This window comes from Mercenaria mercenaria, chromosome 2 (assembly GCF_021730395.1).
Source record: "Mercenaria mercenaria strain notata chromosome 2, MADL_Memer_1, whole genome shotgun sequence".
NCBI classification, from domain to species: Eukaryota; Metazoa; Mollusca; class Bivalvia; order Venerida; family Veneridae; genus Mercenaria; species Mercenaria mercenaria.
Window position 1 is genome coordinate 93,722,615 of NC_069362.1, and position 19,141 is coordinate 93,741,755.

The window sequence follows — 19,141 nt, forward strand, 5'->3', positions numbered from 1 at the left end:
GCTTAATATATATATATATATACATATATTTTAATTGTTTAAAAAAATGTCTGAGTGGGTAGTGTTCTCGTGAAGGTGTAATCATGGACCATGTAAATTAGGTTCTAGTTTCATAGTTTGATTGTTAAATGTATGTGTTTAAAATTGAAAGCAAAATATTTAAAACAAAAAAATCATTGTAAGCTTGCTATTTTTCAAAGATAAAGTATATGTTCACAATACAGAATACATGAAAATGTATAGCTTATATGTTAAGTAACGTAAATTGTAACGTAGATTGTTTTTTAAATACATGGGTTTAAAGTTAAAATGCAAAGCTATGTTAAAACATATTTTGATTGATTGTAAATATGCTTTTTCTAAATGCTGCAGTATATTTAAGGTAACAGAACACAAGAGATATAGTTTGTGTGTTCGGTAACGTAAACTGTAACTTAATTTGATATATTAATACATCTGTTTTAAGTTAAACCTTCAGTTTGAAATGCAAAACTATACTGTTGAGAACAGAATTTTAATGTTTTTTTTTTCAAATGATAAAGTATGTTTTAAAAAAACTGAAGACATACAATATAATTTGTATGTTTGGTAACGTAAAATGTAATGTAGAATTCAGTGTAACACATCTCACAAGTTAGAGGTTTGTTGATAAATAAGTATATAGTTGTATTACATGTAACTAAAGAATGTCAATATAAAATTGATAGAACATTTTAATGAAAAACATGTTTGAATTAGGTATGATTGAAAAATAGCATATTTTGGAAGAATGACGTTACATTTTAAGAATCGCGAAAAGTATGCTTTCCCTTAATTTATACTAGCAATCTATATATCATTTTTTTTTGCTGAAATTTGAACTTTTTAATAGTAACTTCAATTTTTAATTACCTGGTCATCTAAATTTGCAGTAAAAACTTTATGCCAAGAATATTTGATTTTTTAGGGTAACGTATCTTTTTCTGATATTTTTCTTCTTTAACATCACATTTTAGACATTGAAATTTAATCAAATTGCAGTATCTAGTATACACCTTGAAATAAAATATGCAAACTTGAAATGATTAACTAACATAATGGTACCATTTGTCTGTAAAAATTGATGAAAAAATTACTGGTTTTGAGGGTAACGTATTTTAAGGCGTTGTTACGGAGAAAAGCTCCATTCGCCAGTTGCAAACTTTATGCCAAAATGTTCACCACACATTGGAGTTTCAAAAAAATATGGTCCACAAAATTCCCCCTGGGGGGCAAAACCCCTTCTGGCTCATAGTCTATTTAACTTTGATTTTATATCATTACAATAACCTATAGGGTCATATTCTAACACTGAAAGATAAGGATATCCAGATTTGGAAAACAATCTCTACCGTGTAAAGACAAAAACCTGACCTTACCTGAAACCATTTTACAATCAGCCCAGCTTGTAATTTGCCTGTCTATGAACATTAATTTAAAAGCTGAGAGATCCTCAATTTTGGTTAACTTACAATTATCACTGAAATTGTTTCTTGAAGCTCGGATATTCATTGAAAGCAAAGTGTTTTTTCATGTCATAGCCAACATTGGGTTTATAATCCCATTGTGTTGTTTTCTTTATGTAGTCCCTACAAAAAAAGCACAATTTTGCAAAAGAAAATTAAACAAATTAAAGGACTTGACAGTATTTCATGAGACCAGTGACAAAGGGAATGCAAAGAAAAAAGAGCTTTACCATGAATTTTGTGTGCAGATATATGTCACATACAACTGTCACACTGTAACTTTACAGATCGAACTAATGTAAATGTAATACAAAACAGAAAGATAAGTAAAATGTACTCTGTACTTATTTTCTCACCTTGACACACTGGTATTACTAAAAATGTCATTTATAGTACTTATATGCCCTCGTGCAATATAGATTTAGTCGTGCTAACATCATCTTCTGGCCTGCCATTGCCATTTAATAAGTGTAGGGAGCCTCTGTGACTGAGAGGTTGAGGTTAAGGTCGCAGGCTCCAATCACTTGCCCTTCACCGATGTGGGTTCGAGCCTTACTCGGGGCATTGAATTCTTCATGAGAAGAAGCCATCCAGTTGGCTTGCGGAAGGTTGGTGGTTCTACCCAGGTGTCCCTCTGTGCATTATTTCATCACCAATGGGGTATTCCTCCACCATCAAAGCTGGAAGTCGCAACATGACCTATAATTGTGTTGGTGCAACGTTAAACCCTACAAAAAAAAAAAAACAAGTTTCAGACAAACAAATTAAGAAACTACCAGTAATTGGATGGTGTAATTACTATAACCCCTCTCTTCAGGGACATAAATTATATGTGCATCCCTTGATTTTCATGTCATAACTTGTAAAACAAGAGCTGTCGGAGGACAGCAACGCCCGACTATTCAACAGCCTTGTCGATTGAATGAATACGGAAGTCGAAAAAGGGACATAATTTAGTAAAAAAAACAAAATAGGGTTATGGAACCTACATAGTTGTTATCAGCTCATGACAGTGGACAAGTGTGTGAAGTTTCAATCCATTCCCATCAGTGGGTACTGAGATACCAGCTTACATATAGGAATTTAACCAAAAACTCATAAGTTGAAAAAGGGGCATAATTTTGTAAAATGCGAAGTTGAGTTATTGACCCTTTGCATTGCATGTCATATCATGACAGTGAACAAATGTGTGAAATTTCAATCCTTTCCCATTAGTGGATACTGAGATACCAATTTACATACAAAAACTTAACCAAAAATTTTTATGTTGAAAAAGGGGCATAATTTTGAAAAAAGGCAAAATAAAGTTATGGGACCTGCTTTGTGCATGTCAGATCATGACAGTGAATAAGTGTGTGAAGTTTCAATTCATTCCAATTAGTGAGTACTGAGATACCAGCTTACATACAAAACCTTAACCAAAAATTTCTAAGTCGAAAAAGGGGCATAATTTTGTGAAAAAGCAAAATAGAGTTATGGAACCTGTGCAATGTAGGTCAGTTTATCACAGTGAATAAGTGTGTGAAGTTTCAATCCCTTCCCACAAGTGGTTGCTGAGATACCAGCTTACATACAAAAACTTAACCAAATCGGGACGCGGACGCGGACGCATGGGCGAGTCCAATAACTCTACTATTCTATGAATAGTCGAGCTAAAAATGCAACATGCAATATGTAGGTCAAACACGACAACAGGTTTCTAAACGTATGAACAGTCATAAATTTGACATTAACAATTTCAGCGATCCTGTATATGCTAGTAGCGTGTCTGCGCATTTCAACAGTACTCATCACAATTTAGATGATTTCAGCTTTTTACCAATTGATATTGTTGAAAATGATTTATATAGGTTATTTCGTGAAATGTCCTGGATACACCGATTAAATACAGTGCACCCATCTGGCATGAACACCAGCGTATTGTTTACTGTGTGAATACAGTTACTGAGTAACATTTAATTGGGTTTTATATGCTAACTTTTTCATAATATTCCTACAGCTTATATATCATCACTGTTTAGTAATGTTTTTAGGATATTTTCTAACTTTAAAAATAATATTAATAATTTATATTAAAGTTAAGAAAATATACCTGCTCTATTTTCCAGCATTTTGATACTTTATTGTCGTTTTATTACCTCCCCTTATTACTGCGTCGAGACCCCATTTTCCGCCGTTTGACTGCACTTTGTCTTTAAGTCGTATTTTAATGAAGGTTTTCAATTTTTTTTATTGTTTCTGTAATTATATATATGTGTGTGGTTAGCTTTTAAATTAATGCTATTTTACTATATTTCTATCATTAATTCTCACTTATGCTTCACATGTGTACTTCAAAATTTGTCATGTAGATATGTTGGGTTTTATTTTTTTCTCTGCTTCATATTGAAGAAATATGTTTTCGATAAATACCCGCCGTATCATTATGATCCGTGTCTATATATACATTAATAGAAATATATTCTATATTTGCGCTTTTTGTCACGTTGACGTTCGCGTGACGTCGTTTGTATTGTACGTTGTTATTTCTGACGAAGACATAAAGGTCGAAACTATATAGTAAAGAATATGTTATTTTTAAATCCCTTGATTTTCATAATCTTAGAAATAACAACCTATCAACTATCTTACCACTGCTGATTGCACATTCCGGGTTTGAAATCAAGCGCCTGCTTCCAACCAATAATGCAAACCAGAGCAAACTAGTCTTTATAATTGTAAAATCTTAAAACCCCTGACCTCCAGATTTTGGCTAAAAATAATCTTTCTTTATAACATAAATTTTTGTTTCTGCTCTCTCTTGAAAATATTAAATCAAGAAGAAAACTAGAATGTGTCTGTAGGACATACGGTGTGCCCCTACTGGTACATTTGTCACAAATAAGGAGCAATAATTCAAATGTTTGCAGTCTTAATGGGGTATAGCCTCAACAAACATTTCATGAAAGGGATTCATTATTCTAGGCCCTATACTTTTTGAACTATGAGCATCACAAACAAAAAATCCATTATTTTGGCTATTGCAAGGGCCAAAACTCTGTAATAAGCACTAAGATGAATGCCAAGTGTGCAAGATCACATCACGATAAAGACTCCAGCAAGGTTTCCTGAATTTACATCTAATATTTTTTAAACTATGCACATAATTAGGTGAGAAAGTGCATATTTTTACTATTTCATATAACTTTAGTACAACATATGATAAGGACTTCAAACTTAAAAGTTGCACACGGTAAATTCATGCAGCGCCAATTGTCTTAAGAGCAACATTAAACAACTATCAGTCCTACTAAAATGTCCAAGATTTCAATTTCTCCCAGAATTTCTGGTCAGAGGGTTAATAATGATTTGCGTGAAATTATAATAACATGGAATGCCAGAGAGTTTCAGATAGCATCTTTAGATTGGCTTTTAATAGCCCTATCAAATTACCGGCACTCTTCTCCATGGTCAGCTTATGACATTGAGATGAACATTAGGTCAGGTGGTTTTATTGCATGAGGAATCAAGAAAAAGATACAATTGTTGTATTTTGAATGAAATGTTGAAGGAAATTTCACACACTTGAAATTCAATACATATGAAATCTTTACAATTAGCAGTTCATATTGGAGTAATAGTTTAAAGGCCCAGTAATACTTTGAATGTAATAATTACAGGCATGTTCTAATCTCTGGCCTGGCCTGGCCCGGCCTGGCCTGGCCCGATGAGCCCAATTTTCGACCGGGCCGGGCCAGGCCAGGCCAGGCCAGGCCAGATTTTATTGTACATAGAGAAATAAATGGCATAAAATATAAAAATATACAATTACAGTAGCAGGCAGTATTAAGCTCTTTTGTTTACTGCTGCAGGTCAAACAAAATGAGAAACCAGTCCTCTGGAGAATCATTAATTAGCTGTCATTAATCTTATTTGAAATACAGATTTGCACTGAAGAAAATGGTGTAACTAAATGATAACTACCCATTTTTTTCTGTGATCAAATTATTTAAAGTCAACTTTAACACTTGGTTTTAAAACTAATGGCTAATTTCATTGATAAGTTTACCTACTGCAATATAACTGAATATTTGAATGCAGTGAATGCATCTCTTTGGGAATTGTAATTACAGGTTGTGTCCCTACTATCCTTAGCTGACCTCTTAACTGTTCAGTTGAACTTTTAATGTGTGTTTGGTTTAGCTAAGCTGATGTTCAATTTGTTGAAGAGTAATAAAAATAATATTCATTGTGGGACCTCTAACTCATTGTCAGGGTGTTGGCATTTTAGATTATTGATATTTTTCTTGCAAAAAAAATAATGGTGCATTGTGTTTATGTTATTTCTAAGTGATATATTTAACGCTAAAAGATGCTCTTGCGCCTGTTTCACAAAACTTTGTAGGATTTTTTTCACATACTTAGATCAATATAAAAACAGTCTTACAAAAATATTGAGTATGTGTATAACCTAAACTACAAAATTTATTTATCGCTTCCCCGCATCATACTATCCCAGATCCTAGAACGGAGACAGCATTATTTTAGAAATTGAAAGTTGTTGTCCGTAAGTATTGACAGGTGCCACTCATTAATCTTCGCCAATATTTTCGGGCGTTTTTTTTTTTATATTTTACACCATATTAAATTTTGTAACCTGAAAATATCTAAATTGACCAAAATAACATGCACAGTTTACCAATGGCACAGTGGCATAGTGATAAGTTCTCCGACTTTTACGCATGTTACTGTGGGTTCGATTTCAATTCAGATTGTTTTCATTAAATCAATATAATGTCATTTTATCGATACTGTTTTTATTCTTACAACATTTTATGGTAATAACTTGTTTGTAGAAGAATGTCAAATACTTGTGTATTTCTTTCAATAAATGAACAATAAATCACGATAAGTGAAAATTTTCTTGCATTCTAAGTTTACAGATGAAATTTTTAAAAAATGATAATGAAAATGGTCAAACAGATGTCTTGAACTCAAAGTCCCGAGATTGGTAGCTGAACGTTTTGTCAGCACAACTATATCTGCATGTACGACCTGGCAGTAAAGAAATGTTTATATTTTATTTGGTTGCAATATTTATATTTTTATTTATATTTACGGAAGCATACGGAATATTCTTGAGTGCTAGTTCAATAATTTCGGACAATACTAAATAATCCTCAATAGACAAAATAATAATAATTAGTTATTCAGTTGGGGGGAAACCAAACCACCAGTCAAGAGTCAATTGAGGTGGAGATCCCCTGATAATAGTCATAACAATAAATCAGGCATCATCTTTAAATTAGACTTAATAGTGATGTTAGCTACAGGCTTATTCCCAGGTGTATAATTTTACAGAGTGGGAATTCAAAATGTATTTATATAATGTCTGAAATATCCAAACTTATTCCTCAATTAATAAGTTTCAAAAGTCAGATGCTATAGAAATCACTTTCACCTTTTACGAAATTGAAATCTATGGCCTGGCCTGGCCCGACCCAGTCGAAAATTGGGCTCTTCGGGCCAGGCCAGGCCGGGCCAGGCCAGGCCAGAGATTAGAACATGCCATAATTACAAACATCATTTATTTTACCTAGAAAGTTATAAACTTTCTGACGAAATTGGCCTTTATTTGCTCAGAGCATAATTTAGCGTTGCTTTTTAAAAGTTTAAATTATAAATCAGAAATATAGCATGTAGTATTTTTATTTCAATGATATTGCAAAACAGAGAGAAATGTCTTCCGTGTGTATGCAACCCATGATTACAATAGGTAACAGTTAAAGCCCTGCTCCCGTGCTACCGTTTAATCTTGAATTGTCAGTGAAAAAGCATGAAAATCCTGACTATGAACAGTGACTCCTGTCAAACTTGAGTCTATTTTGTATAAAATTCTATATTAAATACCTGTGGTATTGCGTGCTAAAGTGAGGCACGTAGCCGTTACAGCGGTTACGTATTGTAATCATGGGTTGCATACACACAAAAGAATTTGAATAGTAGCGGAGCAGGTCTTTGACTGTTTTCTATGATTTGTTTGTTTGTTTTGGGTTTAACGCCGTTTTTCAACAGTATTTCAGTCATGTAACGGCGGGCAGTTAACCTAACCAGTGTTCCTGGATTCTGTACCAGTACAAACCTGTTCTCCGCAAGTAACTGCCAACTTCCCCACATGAATCAGAGGTGGAGGACTAATGATATCAGACACAATGTCGTTTATCAAATAGTCACGGAGGACATACGCCCCGCCCGAGGATCGAACTCGCGACCCCGAGATCCGTAGACCAACGCTCTTACCTATTGAGCTAAGCGGGCGGGCTTGTTTTCTATGAAGAGACAACTAAAATTTCATAGAAAAATATATGGTAACATGCTGTAAGTTAATTCCAAGTGTTACTTGACCTTTAGAAAAGAAAACAATCATGTCATAATTATATGAAAAAGGACTGCCTCAACTGGGAATCGATCAAACATAACATTTAACGAAAATGGATCGATCCCGATTTTTACCGCTTCGCTCAAGATCTGTTCCCTATCAATTTAAAGGTACATTTTGGAATAAAGACAGAACTGCCCATATTTGTACTACTGTGCAAGAAGATGTGGTTCATACAAGTAATGTTGACACTAGGCACAAGGAAAAACGTATTCTTTCAAACAATTCATGGTCAGACGCTCTTTGCACGTGCCAGAAGTACACATTTTTTAATTTGATAGTATGTACCTCATTCTGTACAGCGCATGTTACAGTACAGGGATCGGTAGGATCGATTGCAGTAGTGATCAACAAACAAGAGCTGTCCATAAGACAGCGCGCTCCACTATTCGGGGATTTGACAGTAAAATGAATATATGTCTGAATAAGAGACTTACTTCAAAAGGAAGATACACCAAGGGGCATAATTCCATCAAATACACAAATCTGAGTTATAAGGATTGTTACAACACATGCAGATGATGATGATAAAGATATATTTTGAGTTTCAAGTCATTATCTTATATAGTACCAAAGTTATATCCAGAAAACAAAGTTTGTAAAAAATTTAAGTGTAAAAGGGGCATAATTTAGTCAAAAATACAAATCAATGTTATGGGGATTGTTACCACACATGCAGATGATGATGATAAAGATACATTTTAAGTTTCAAGTCTTTATCTTATATTGCATTTAAGTTATATCCAGAAAGCGAAGATTGCAAAAAAGTTTAAGTACAAAAGGGGCATAATTCTGTCGAAAACACATTTAGAGTTATGGGGTATGTAGCCACACATGCAGATGATTATAAACAAATATTTTTAATTTCAAGTCATTATATTTTAAAGTACCAAAGATATGTCTATAAACGAAGTTCTCGAAAAAATTAAACAAGAAAATAATTCAAAGTATAACTTCTTGGTAACCTTGACCTTGGGTATAATGGGCCCAACCCCTGCACATACTTTGTTTGTGTGCTGGACAATGTGTATGTGAACTTACAGTATGATATAAGCAAAAGTAACAAAGATATGACAGAAAAACAAAGGTTGCCGATAAACTTTAACCTTAAAATAACCCAAGTATAAGACCTGGGTGACCTTGAACTTGGGTATAATGGGCTCAGCCCCTACACATACTTTGTTTGTATACTGGACAATGTTTATGTGAAGTTACGGTAAGATATAATCAATAGTAACAAAGTTATGACAGAAAAACAAAGGTTGCCAAAAAACTTTAACCAAGAAGGGTCACGCCGACGACGACGCCGACGCCGACGCCGGGGAGAGTAGTATAGCTCCCCTATTCTCCGAATAGTGGAGCTAAAAAGCATGTTGTAAGTGGAGAAGATACATTTATAGATAACTAACAACATTAGACTATGTTGTATGTAAATATCGCGGTACTATAACTACTTTAGTAGTTAAAGAGATATTTTGATGCAAAATTTTAACCAGAATTTTCTAAGTACAAAAAGGGCATAATTCTGCTAAAACGGAGGTCAGAGTTACGGGACATAGCCAGTGACCTAACATTATGACATTGAAGACATGTGTGAAGTTTAAATTGAATATCTTTAATAGTTACAGAGATTTTAACTTGCACGCAAAAATTAAACTGAATTTGTTTTCTTTAAGTACAAAATACTTCTGCTAAAATACATGGGGGCATAAATGTCACTATCTTCTCAATATTCCCTATTTTTACACAACCAAAATACTTTTAAAATTATCGGTCTAATGCCTTATGTGTGTACTCATTCTGTAAAAAAGTCCCTTAATTGATCTACCTCTAATGCTTTTCAATTTATTGCAAGAGCTGTTTTATTAAGTTTTCTCATGACAAGGTACAAAAATTGCAAAAAATAAATGATGTGCCTCCTATCAGTATAGCAAGTAAAATAACCTTTTTTTTTTTTTGAGCTACAAAGAATATAGCCCGTTTATTCAAAACTTTACACACACATAACATATATAGATACATACTTCTGAATAGATCAGTGAACAGAGAAAAAAAATCATTCAAATATACATCAGTACGTAATTCAATATAACATGTATAATATGATTGTAAACAAAAAACTAAAAGAACATTCAAATATACATCAGTGTGTAGTTCAATATATTATGATTGTATGATGGTTCGAATGTGGGCGTGTAAAGTATGATGTTTTGATATGAGATAAGAGTCTAAAGGCGTCAGAGAGTTAGAGTATTAGTTGGAAAGAGATAATTCAAGGAAAAACGGTAACTAAAATGGTCCGAAGAAAGTAACAGTATCCTTCACTTAGATCTTCAAAATGTTGGAATGTCGCAATTTATAGCGGCAGCCGATCCCATTTTCTTGTTATAGCTGGTTATTTTATTCTTTTTTTAATGCTATGTGCTTTTCAATTTCTTTCATTGTTTTGATATAATTAATAAACGATTCAATCCTTGGATTATGATTTCCTAATTTGCATTTACATGTATATATAAAGTATTTTGCTAAGCTTATGATGTAATTTATTATCTGTTGAGTTGGAGATTTTGTTTGAGAACCAAATGAAACATTTTGGAAGTTTAATGTATATTCTATACCTTTGTTATTTAAAAATTGTTTGATACATGACCAAAAGTCTTGTACGATTTGGCATTCCCAAAAGAGATGGTTAAAAGATTCTATCTCCATGTTACAAAAATCGCATAAGCTAGATTCGATTATTTTGCATTTATGCACAAACTGATTAGTTGCTATAATCCTTTTAAGATATTTATATTGGAAAACCCTTAATTTTGAGTCTATACAACTAGAAAAAGTCGCACTCTATATCATTCTCCAATTTAAATTTTCATAGACACTATTCCATTTAATTTCATATTTGTTTATTGTCATTGTGTTTTGTTTTCTCTGATATTGTTTATATAGTAATTTATTTGGTTTTTTAACTTTCTGAATAGTTGCAAATAATGTCTCTGTCTCATCATATTGATTATCATTTTTTTTAGCTTTCCCTTCCATTCACACGGAATATTAGAGACGATTGTATGATAATTAAGGAATTCTGAATTGTTTAGATTAAACCTATTTTGAACTGTTACAAATGGCAAAAACTGATTTTTTCTAAAGTCTTATATATTTTTAATGTATTTAACTCCAGCTGTAAACCATTCATTATAGTACATGGTTTTATTTTCATTTTTGATAAAAGAGTTGTTCCATATGATTTCATTTAACACACTTCCTACATCTGAGTTGAAGTTTATACGTGCCCAACTTATAAGTACGTCTTTTAGGAATGTGTTTTTTATTTTTCCTTTTATATCGTTTTCAAAGATGTTTGCTTCAAATAACAAGTTACCGCCAAATTTTTGTATTTCTTTTTTGTATTTATCTTTCCAGAAGCCTGTATTTTCAATATTTGTTATGCGCTTTACCCAGCTTGCTTTTATTGAGCTTATATATGCTTTTATATCTATCATCTTAAGTCCGCCTTCTGCATATTCTTTTTTTATTACATTTCGTGCGATTTTTTCTGGTTTATTATCCCACAGAAAAGAATATATACGTTTTGTTATATTTGTCAGTATATGTTCTGGAGGATTTTCAAGGACCGTCAAAGGGTATATTATTTTAGGTAGAGCGAAGGTCTTTATAACTGTAATTTTTCCAAGTAAAGTTAGTTTGTGTTTTTGCCATCTATTTAAGCAGAGATATAACTGTTCTAATTTATTATTTAAATTCAACTCCACTCTATTCTTTTGATTTGTAAATACAATTCCTAGCGTTGTGGCTTTGTCAGATGTCCAATTAAATGATTTCATCTTGCAAAATATTTTGTCTGTGTGTTTTAGGGACCCAATTCGTAAAATAGTTGACTTTTTTGTGTTTAGTTTTAATCCGGAAAATTGACTAAATTCTTCGATTTTGCTTAGCAAACAGTTGAAAGATTTTGCTGACCCATCTAAGATGAATGTTGCATCGTCAGCAAAAAATGATTCTTTAATCTCATGGTTTTTTAGGGTTACACCTTTTATATGGGGCTCATGTTTTGCTTTTAGAGAGAGAATTTCTATCGCTATGATAAAGAGATAGGGAGAGAGAGGGCAGCCTTGTCTTACGCCACGACTTATACGGAAATATTCAGACAGATGTCCATTATTTGAAACACAGCCTTGCATATCGTTATAAAAAGTAGTCACCCACTGTCTTAAAGAAGCTGAAATTAAAGTATTCAAGAGTTTTCATAAGAAAATCGTGATCTAGACTGTCAAATGCTTTTTCAAAATCGGCGAAGAAAAGTAGTCCAGGCTTATTATTTCCATTTAAAAAATCAATTATATCATAAATTAATCTTATATTTTCTCCAATATATCTCCCTTTAATGAAACCAGTTTGCGACTCATCTATTATATCAGACAGTATATTTTTTATTCTATTTGCTATTGCTTTAGTTGCAATTTTATAGTCAATGTTTAAAAGAGAAATAGGTCTCCTGTTGTTAAGAGATGACAGATCTTTATCTTTCTTTGGTATCAGATTTATAATTCCTTGTTTTTGTAGTTGAGTTAAGTGACCTAAGTTATAAGAATAATTGATAGACTGAATAAAATGTTTCTTTAGTTCTGGCCAAAATATTTTGTAGAATTCTGTAGTTAGTCCATCAGATCCTGGGCTCTTGTTGTTTTGCATGTTTAAGAGTACATTTGCACATTCGCTTTCTGCTAAGAAACCTTCACACGACTGTTTTTGAACCTCATTAAGTTTTTTTGTTATTTTCTGGAAAGTTGTAAAGTTCAGTATTTGACAGCGTGTCTTTTTTATAGTTTTTCATAAAAAAGTTTCGTTTCTTGTAATATTTCTTTTTCGTTTGTTATTTCATTTCCGTGTACGTTTAATCTTTTAATTAATTTGTTTTCACTTTTCTTTTTTTCTAAGTTAGAAAAATATTTGGTATTTTTGTCCATGCCTTCTATATACTGTGCTTTTGCCCTAATGAAACAGCCTTGTGTTTTATATTGAGTAATGCTATCTAGTTCCTCTTTTTTACTTTTAATTTGATCAGTTAGCTGTTCATTTGATTCATTATTCTCAAATTGTTCGTGTAAGGTATCAATACTTTTTATAAGCTGCTTTTCCCTTAATGAATCATTTTTCTTTTTAAAGGAGCAATACTTTATTGTTACATTTCTGATTGAACCTTTTATTAACTCCCAACGTGTGTTGGCATTAGCTTCATGATTTATTTCCACAGTTTCATTTATTGCTTTCTTTATATCCGTTTGATATTTTTCGTCAAATAAGATTAAGTTGTTTAGTTTAAAATAACCTGGGCCACGAGTCTGAGAGGTTAAGTCAATATCAACAGTGATTAATGAATGATCTGACCTGATACCGGTCGTTATCTTCGTATTTTTAACTCTGTTAGAAATATTTGATGAAATAAGAAAATAATCTAACCGATAAAAAATAGGAGGTTTGTGATTAGAGTGCCATGTAATTTTTTTTGTTTGTGGATGTAAAACACGCCATATATCTACTAATTCAAAGTTTTCAACAATGTTTTTTATTTTATTTCTACAGCACATATTTGTGTCTTTTTTGCCATTTTTCTTATCCATATCAGTATCCAGAATAACATTAAAATCTCCCCCAATTATAAGTGTTTTGTCATCATTATCCGCTATGAGTCGTTCGAGAATATTGAAAAATTATATGTCTTCCATATTTAGTCCATATACATTAATTATAACTAGTACCGTTTCGTTTATTGTTACCGTTAAACATTGCAGGCGGCCCTCCACTATCTCTTCATGTTTTGTTATTTCGTATGAATCACTTAATAATATACCGACTCCTTTGCTGTTAGTACTGTTTCCGCTAACATAAAATATTGGTGCAAGAGTTATGCACCTTGTGCCATATGATGTGGGTGATGATGTGGAACAACTACTTCAAGTTTGAATCAAATCCATTTAGTAATAACTGAAATATAGTGAAAAATTAACCTTAAATTCTAAGTAAAAGGGGCATAATTCATGAAAATTTGGTTTCAGAGTTATGCACCTTGTGTCATATGATGTGGGTGATAAGGTGGAACAACTATTTTAAGTTTAAATCAAATCCATTTAGTAATAACTGAGACAGAGTGAAAGTGCACCAAACTTTAACCTGAAATTATAAGTAAAAAGGCGGGATAATTCATGAAATATTGGTGCAAGAGTTATGGCCCTTGTGTTATATGATGTGAGTGATGATGTTGAACAACAATTTTAAGTTCAAATCAAATTCATTTAGTAATAACTGAGATAAAGTGGAAGTGCATCAAAAGTTTAACCTGAAATTCTAAGTAAAAGGGAGAATAATTCATTAAATGTTGGTACCAGAGTTATGGACCTTGTGTCATATGATGTGGAACAACTACTTTCAGTTTGAACTAGAACTGTCACAGGAGTGACGAATACCACCACAATACGGTCTTGTCACAGAAGAATGGCAACCATAAGAAAGACATGGCCACAAGAAGGTGCAATTTAAATCGAACTTGACCTGTATGTTATGATGTTACATATGTGTACCAAAATTTATCTAAATCTGTCAAGCCTTTTGTGAGTTATTGTCCGGCAACCACGAGTTTGACAAATTATAAGTTGGAAAGGGGCCATTAACTACATATAAAATTGGTGGTTTGTAGCCAAAGTCGAACTTTACATGTATTTTATGATGTTACACCTGTGTACCAAAAACATTTAAATCTGTCAAGAACTGTCACTGGAGTGTTTAATGACTCCAATGGTGGATGAATATTGCACAATAGCTCGAGTCTGTGTTAAAAAATATCAAATAATAAGAGAGGTACAGATGAAGTGTATCAAAACACTATATAAGTATAATTCTTGGCAAAAAGGGGGCGTAATTCAGGAAATATTGGTGCAAGAGTTATGCACCTTGTGTCATATGATGTGGGTGATGATGTGGAACAACTACTTCAAGTTTGAAACAAATGCATTTCGTAATAACTGAGATATAGTGAAAATGCATCAAAATTAACCTTAAATTCTAAGTAAAAACGGGCATAATTCATGAAAAATCGGTGTCAGAGTTTTGCACCTTGTGTCATATGATATGGGTGATAAGGTGGAAGATCTATTCTAAGTTTGAATCAAATCCATTTAGTAATAACTGAGATATAGTGAAAATGCATCAAAATTAACCTTAAATTCTAAGTAAAAGGGGGCATAATTCATGAAAAATTGGTGTCAGAGTTATGCACCTTGTGTCACATGATGTGGCTGATAAGGTGGAACATTATTTTAAGTTTGAATCAAATCCATTTTGTAATAACTGAGATATAGTGAAAATGCATCAAAATTAACCTTAAATTCTAAGTAAAAGGGGGCACAATTCATGAAAAATTGATGTCAGAGTTATGCACCTTGTGTCACATGATGTGGGTGATAAGGTGGAACATCTATTCTAAGTTTGAATCAAACTCTTAGTAACAACTGAGATATAGATTTCGGGACGTGACGGGACGCTACAAAACTGACCCCTATATAGCCCCCCCTCACAACATGTTTGGTGGGGTTATAATTAAATCCATTTAGTATTAACAGAGATAGCGTGAAAATGCATCAAGACTTTAACCTGAAATTCTAAGTAAAAAGGGGGGATATTTCATGAAATATTGGTGAAAGAGTTATGGACCTTGTGTCATATGATGTGGGAGATGATGTGGAACAACTACTTTCAGTTTGAATTTAATCCATTTAGTATTAACCGAGATAGAGTGAAAGTGCATCAAAACTTTAACCTGAAATTCTAAGTAAAAAGGGGGGGGGGGGGGGGGGGGGGGGGTTAATTCGTGAAATATTGGTGCAACAGTTATGGCCCTTGTGTCATATGATGTGAGTGATGATTTTGAACAACTATTTTAAGTTTAAATCAAATTCATTTAGTAACAAGAGGACCATGATGGTCCTGAATCGCTCACCTATCCCCACATCACCCAGTGTTGAACTGAGTATGACGTCGTTATTTCTATTATTTGACATAGTGACCTAGTTTTTGAGCACATGTGACCTAGATATCATCAAGATAAAAAATTCTTACCAATTTTCATGAAGATCCATTGAAAAATATGGCCTCTAGAGAGGTCACAAGGTTTTTCTATTATTTGACCTAATGACCTAGTTTTTGAAGGCACATGACCCACTTTTAAACACGACCTAGATATCATCAAGGTGAACATTCTCACCAATTTTCATGAAGATCTCATGAAAAATATGACCTCTAGAGAGGTCACAAGGTTTTTCTATTTTTCGACCTACTAACCTAGTTTTTGACCGCACATGACCCAATTACGAACCTGATCTAGATATCATCAAGCTGAAGATTCTCACCAATTTTCATGAAGATCCATTGAGAAATATGGCCTCTAGAGAGGTCACAAGGTTTTTCTATTTTTAGACCTACTGACCTAGTTTTTGACCCAACGTGACCCAGTTTCGAACTTGACCTAGATATCATCAAGGCGAACATTCTGACCAATATTCATGAAGATCTCATGAAAAATATGGCCTCTAGAGAGGTCACAAGGTTTTTCTATTTTTAGACCTACTGACCTAGTTTTTGACCGCACGTGACCCAGTTTCGAACTTGACCTAGATATCATCAAGGTAAACATTCTGACCAATTTTCATAAAGGTCCATTGAGAAATATGGCCTCTAGAGAGGTCACAAGGTTTTTCTAATTTTAGACCTACTGACCTAGTTTTTGACCGCACGTGACCCAGTTTCTAACTTGACCTAGATATCATCAAGATGAACATTCTCACCAATTTTCATGAAGATCCATTGTAAAATATGGCCTCTAGAGATGTCACAAGGTTTTTCTATTTTTAGACCTACTGACCTAGTTTTAAAAACCACATGACCCAGTTTCGAACTTGACCTAGATATCATCAAGATGAACATTCTGACCAATATTCATGAAGATCTCATGAAAAAATATGGCCTCTAGAGAGGTCACAAGGTTTTTCTATTTTTAGAACTACTGACCTAGTTTTTAATCCCACGTGACCCAGTTTCGAACTTGACCTAGATATCATCAAGGTGAACATTCTGACCAACTTTCATGAAGATCCATTGAGAAATATGGCCTGTAGAGAGGTCACAAGGCTTTTCTATTTTTAGACCTACTGACCTAGTTTTTGACCCCACGTGACCCAGTTTCGAACTTGACCTAGATATCATCAAGGTGAACATTCTGATTAATATTCATGAAGATCTCATGAAAAATATGGCCTCTAGAGAGGTCACAAGGTTTTTCTATTTTTAGACCTACTGACCTAGTTTTTGACCCCACGTGACCCAGTTTCGAACTTGACCTAGATATCATCAAGGTAAACATTCTGACCAATTTTCATGAAGATCTCATGAAAAATATGGACTCTAGAGAGGTCACAAGGTTTTTCTATTTTTAGACCTACTGACCTAGTTTATGACCGCACGTGACCCAGTTTCGAACTTGACCTAGAATTTACCAAGATGAACATTCTGACCCATTTTCATAAAGATCCCATGAAAACTATGACCTCTAGAGATGTCACAAGCAAAAGTTTACGCACGCACGAACGGACGCATGGACGGACGAAGGACGCTGCGCGATCACAAAAGCTCACCTTGTCACTATGTGACAGGTGAGATAATAACTGAGGTAGAGTGAAAGTGCATCAAAACTTTAACCTGAAATTCTAAGTTAAAGGGGGGATAATTCATTAAATATTGGTACCAGAGTTATGGACCTTGTGTCATATGATGTGGAACAACTACTTTCAGTTTGAATTAAATCCATTTAGTATTAACTGAGATAGAGTGAAAGTGCATCAAAACTTTAACCTGAAATTCTAAGTAAAAAGGGAGATAATTCATGAAATATTGGTGTGAGAGTTATGGCCCTTGTGCCATATGATGTGGAATAACTATTTTAAGTTTGAAACAAATCCATCAAGTAATTACAGAGTTAAAGAGAAAATGCATTAAAACTTTAAACCAAGGTGCGGACGCGGAAGGACCCCAACGCGGACGCCGGATCGAGTAGGACAGCTCTCCATACTTCGTATAGTTGAGCTAAAAACCCAATAAGCACATATTCATATGCTGACTTACATTACTATCATAACCCTTGTCAAACATGCAACACAAACTTTCAGGTCCTTTGTGCATATATTTGATTAAGACTGGGCCCATAAACAATTCTATGATGGTTGATGATTTTAGGTCAAATGCACAACACAAATTCGGACAGACATCCCGACAGTTACAAGGACAAATGTAATTCTAAATGCCTCCCTGCCCCCACAAATTTTAAAGTCAGCTTATACCGGTAAATGAGAAAAACATGAATAGCAGACATTTTATTTCCATGAAAAACAGGAAATACAAGAGCTGTCAGTGGACAGCACGCTCGACTATTCTCAGTGCTTGATAGTATAATATAAGCAATGCGTAAAACTTTAACATTACAATAAGCATATTCTAAGTCGAAAAGGGGCCATAATTCAGTCAAAATGCTTGATAGAGTTGCCTCCTCCTTTTAACAGACTGGGGTCATGATGGTAAACAAGTATGCAAAATATGAAAGCAATATCTCAATGGACTTTGAAAATATTTGGGGTGGTACGCAAACTTAACATTTATTCTAAGTCAAAAAGGAGCCATAATTCAGTCAAAATGCTTGATAGAGTTGCCTCCTCCTTTTTAAAGACTGGGGTCATGATGGTAAACAAGTATGCAAAATATGAAAGCAATATCTCAATGGACTTTGAAAATATTTGGGGTGGTACGCAAAACATTTGTGTGATGCTCATGCCAGGGCGAGTAGGATAGCTCCCCTATTCTTCGAATAGTCGAACTAAAAATGGCAGATTTAATTGATTTCCAGGCATTTTTTTCATCTGTATTTCCTTATTCTAAAAAATAATTTCTCTAGCTTCGCAGAAGAAATTATCATGCTCATATTTTAAACTGTAGAAATTAATCTAAAAAGACAGGCATTTCTTAAATTATCAATTCCGAAGTGTGTAAATGACATCATATAAAGTAAAATTGCTACCTCCATGGTACCATTTTCTTACTATTTAAAGTGCCATATCTTTTTCAACAGTGGTCTGATTTTAAAAATTCTTTCAGCATTAAGAATGCATATACCCCTGGGCAT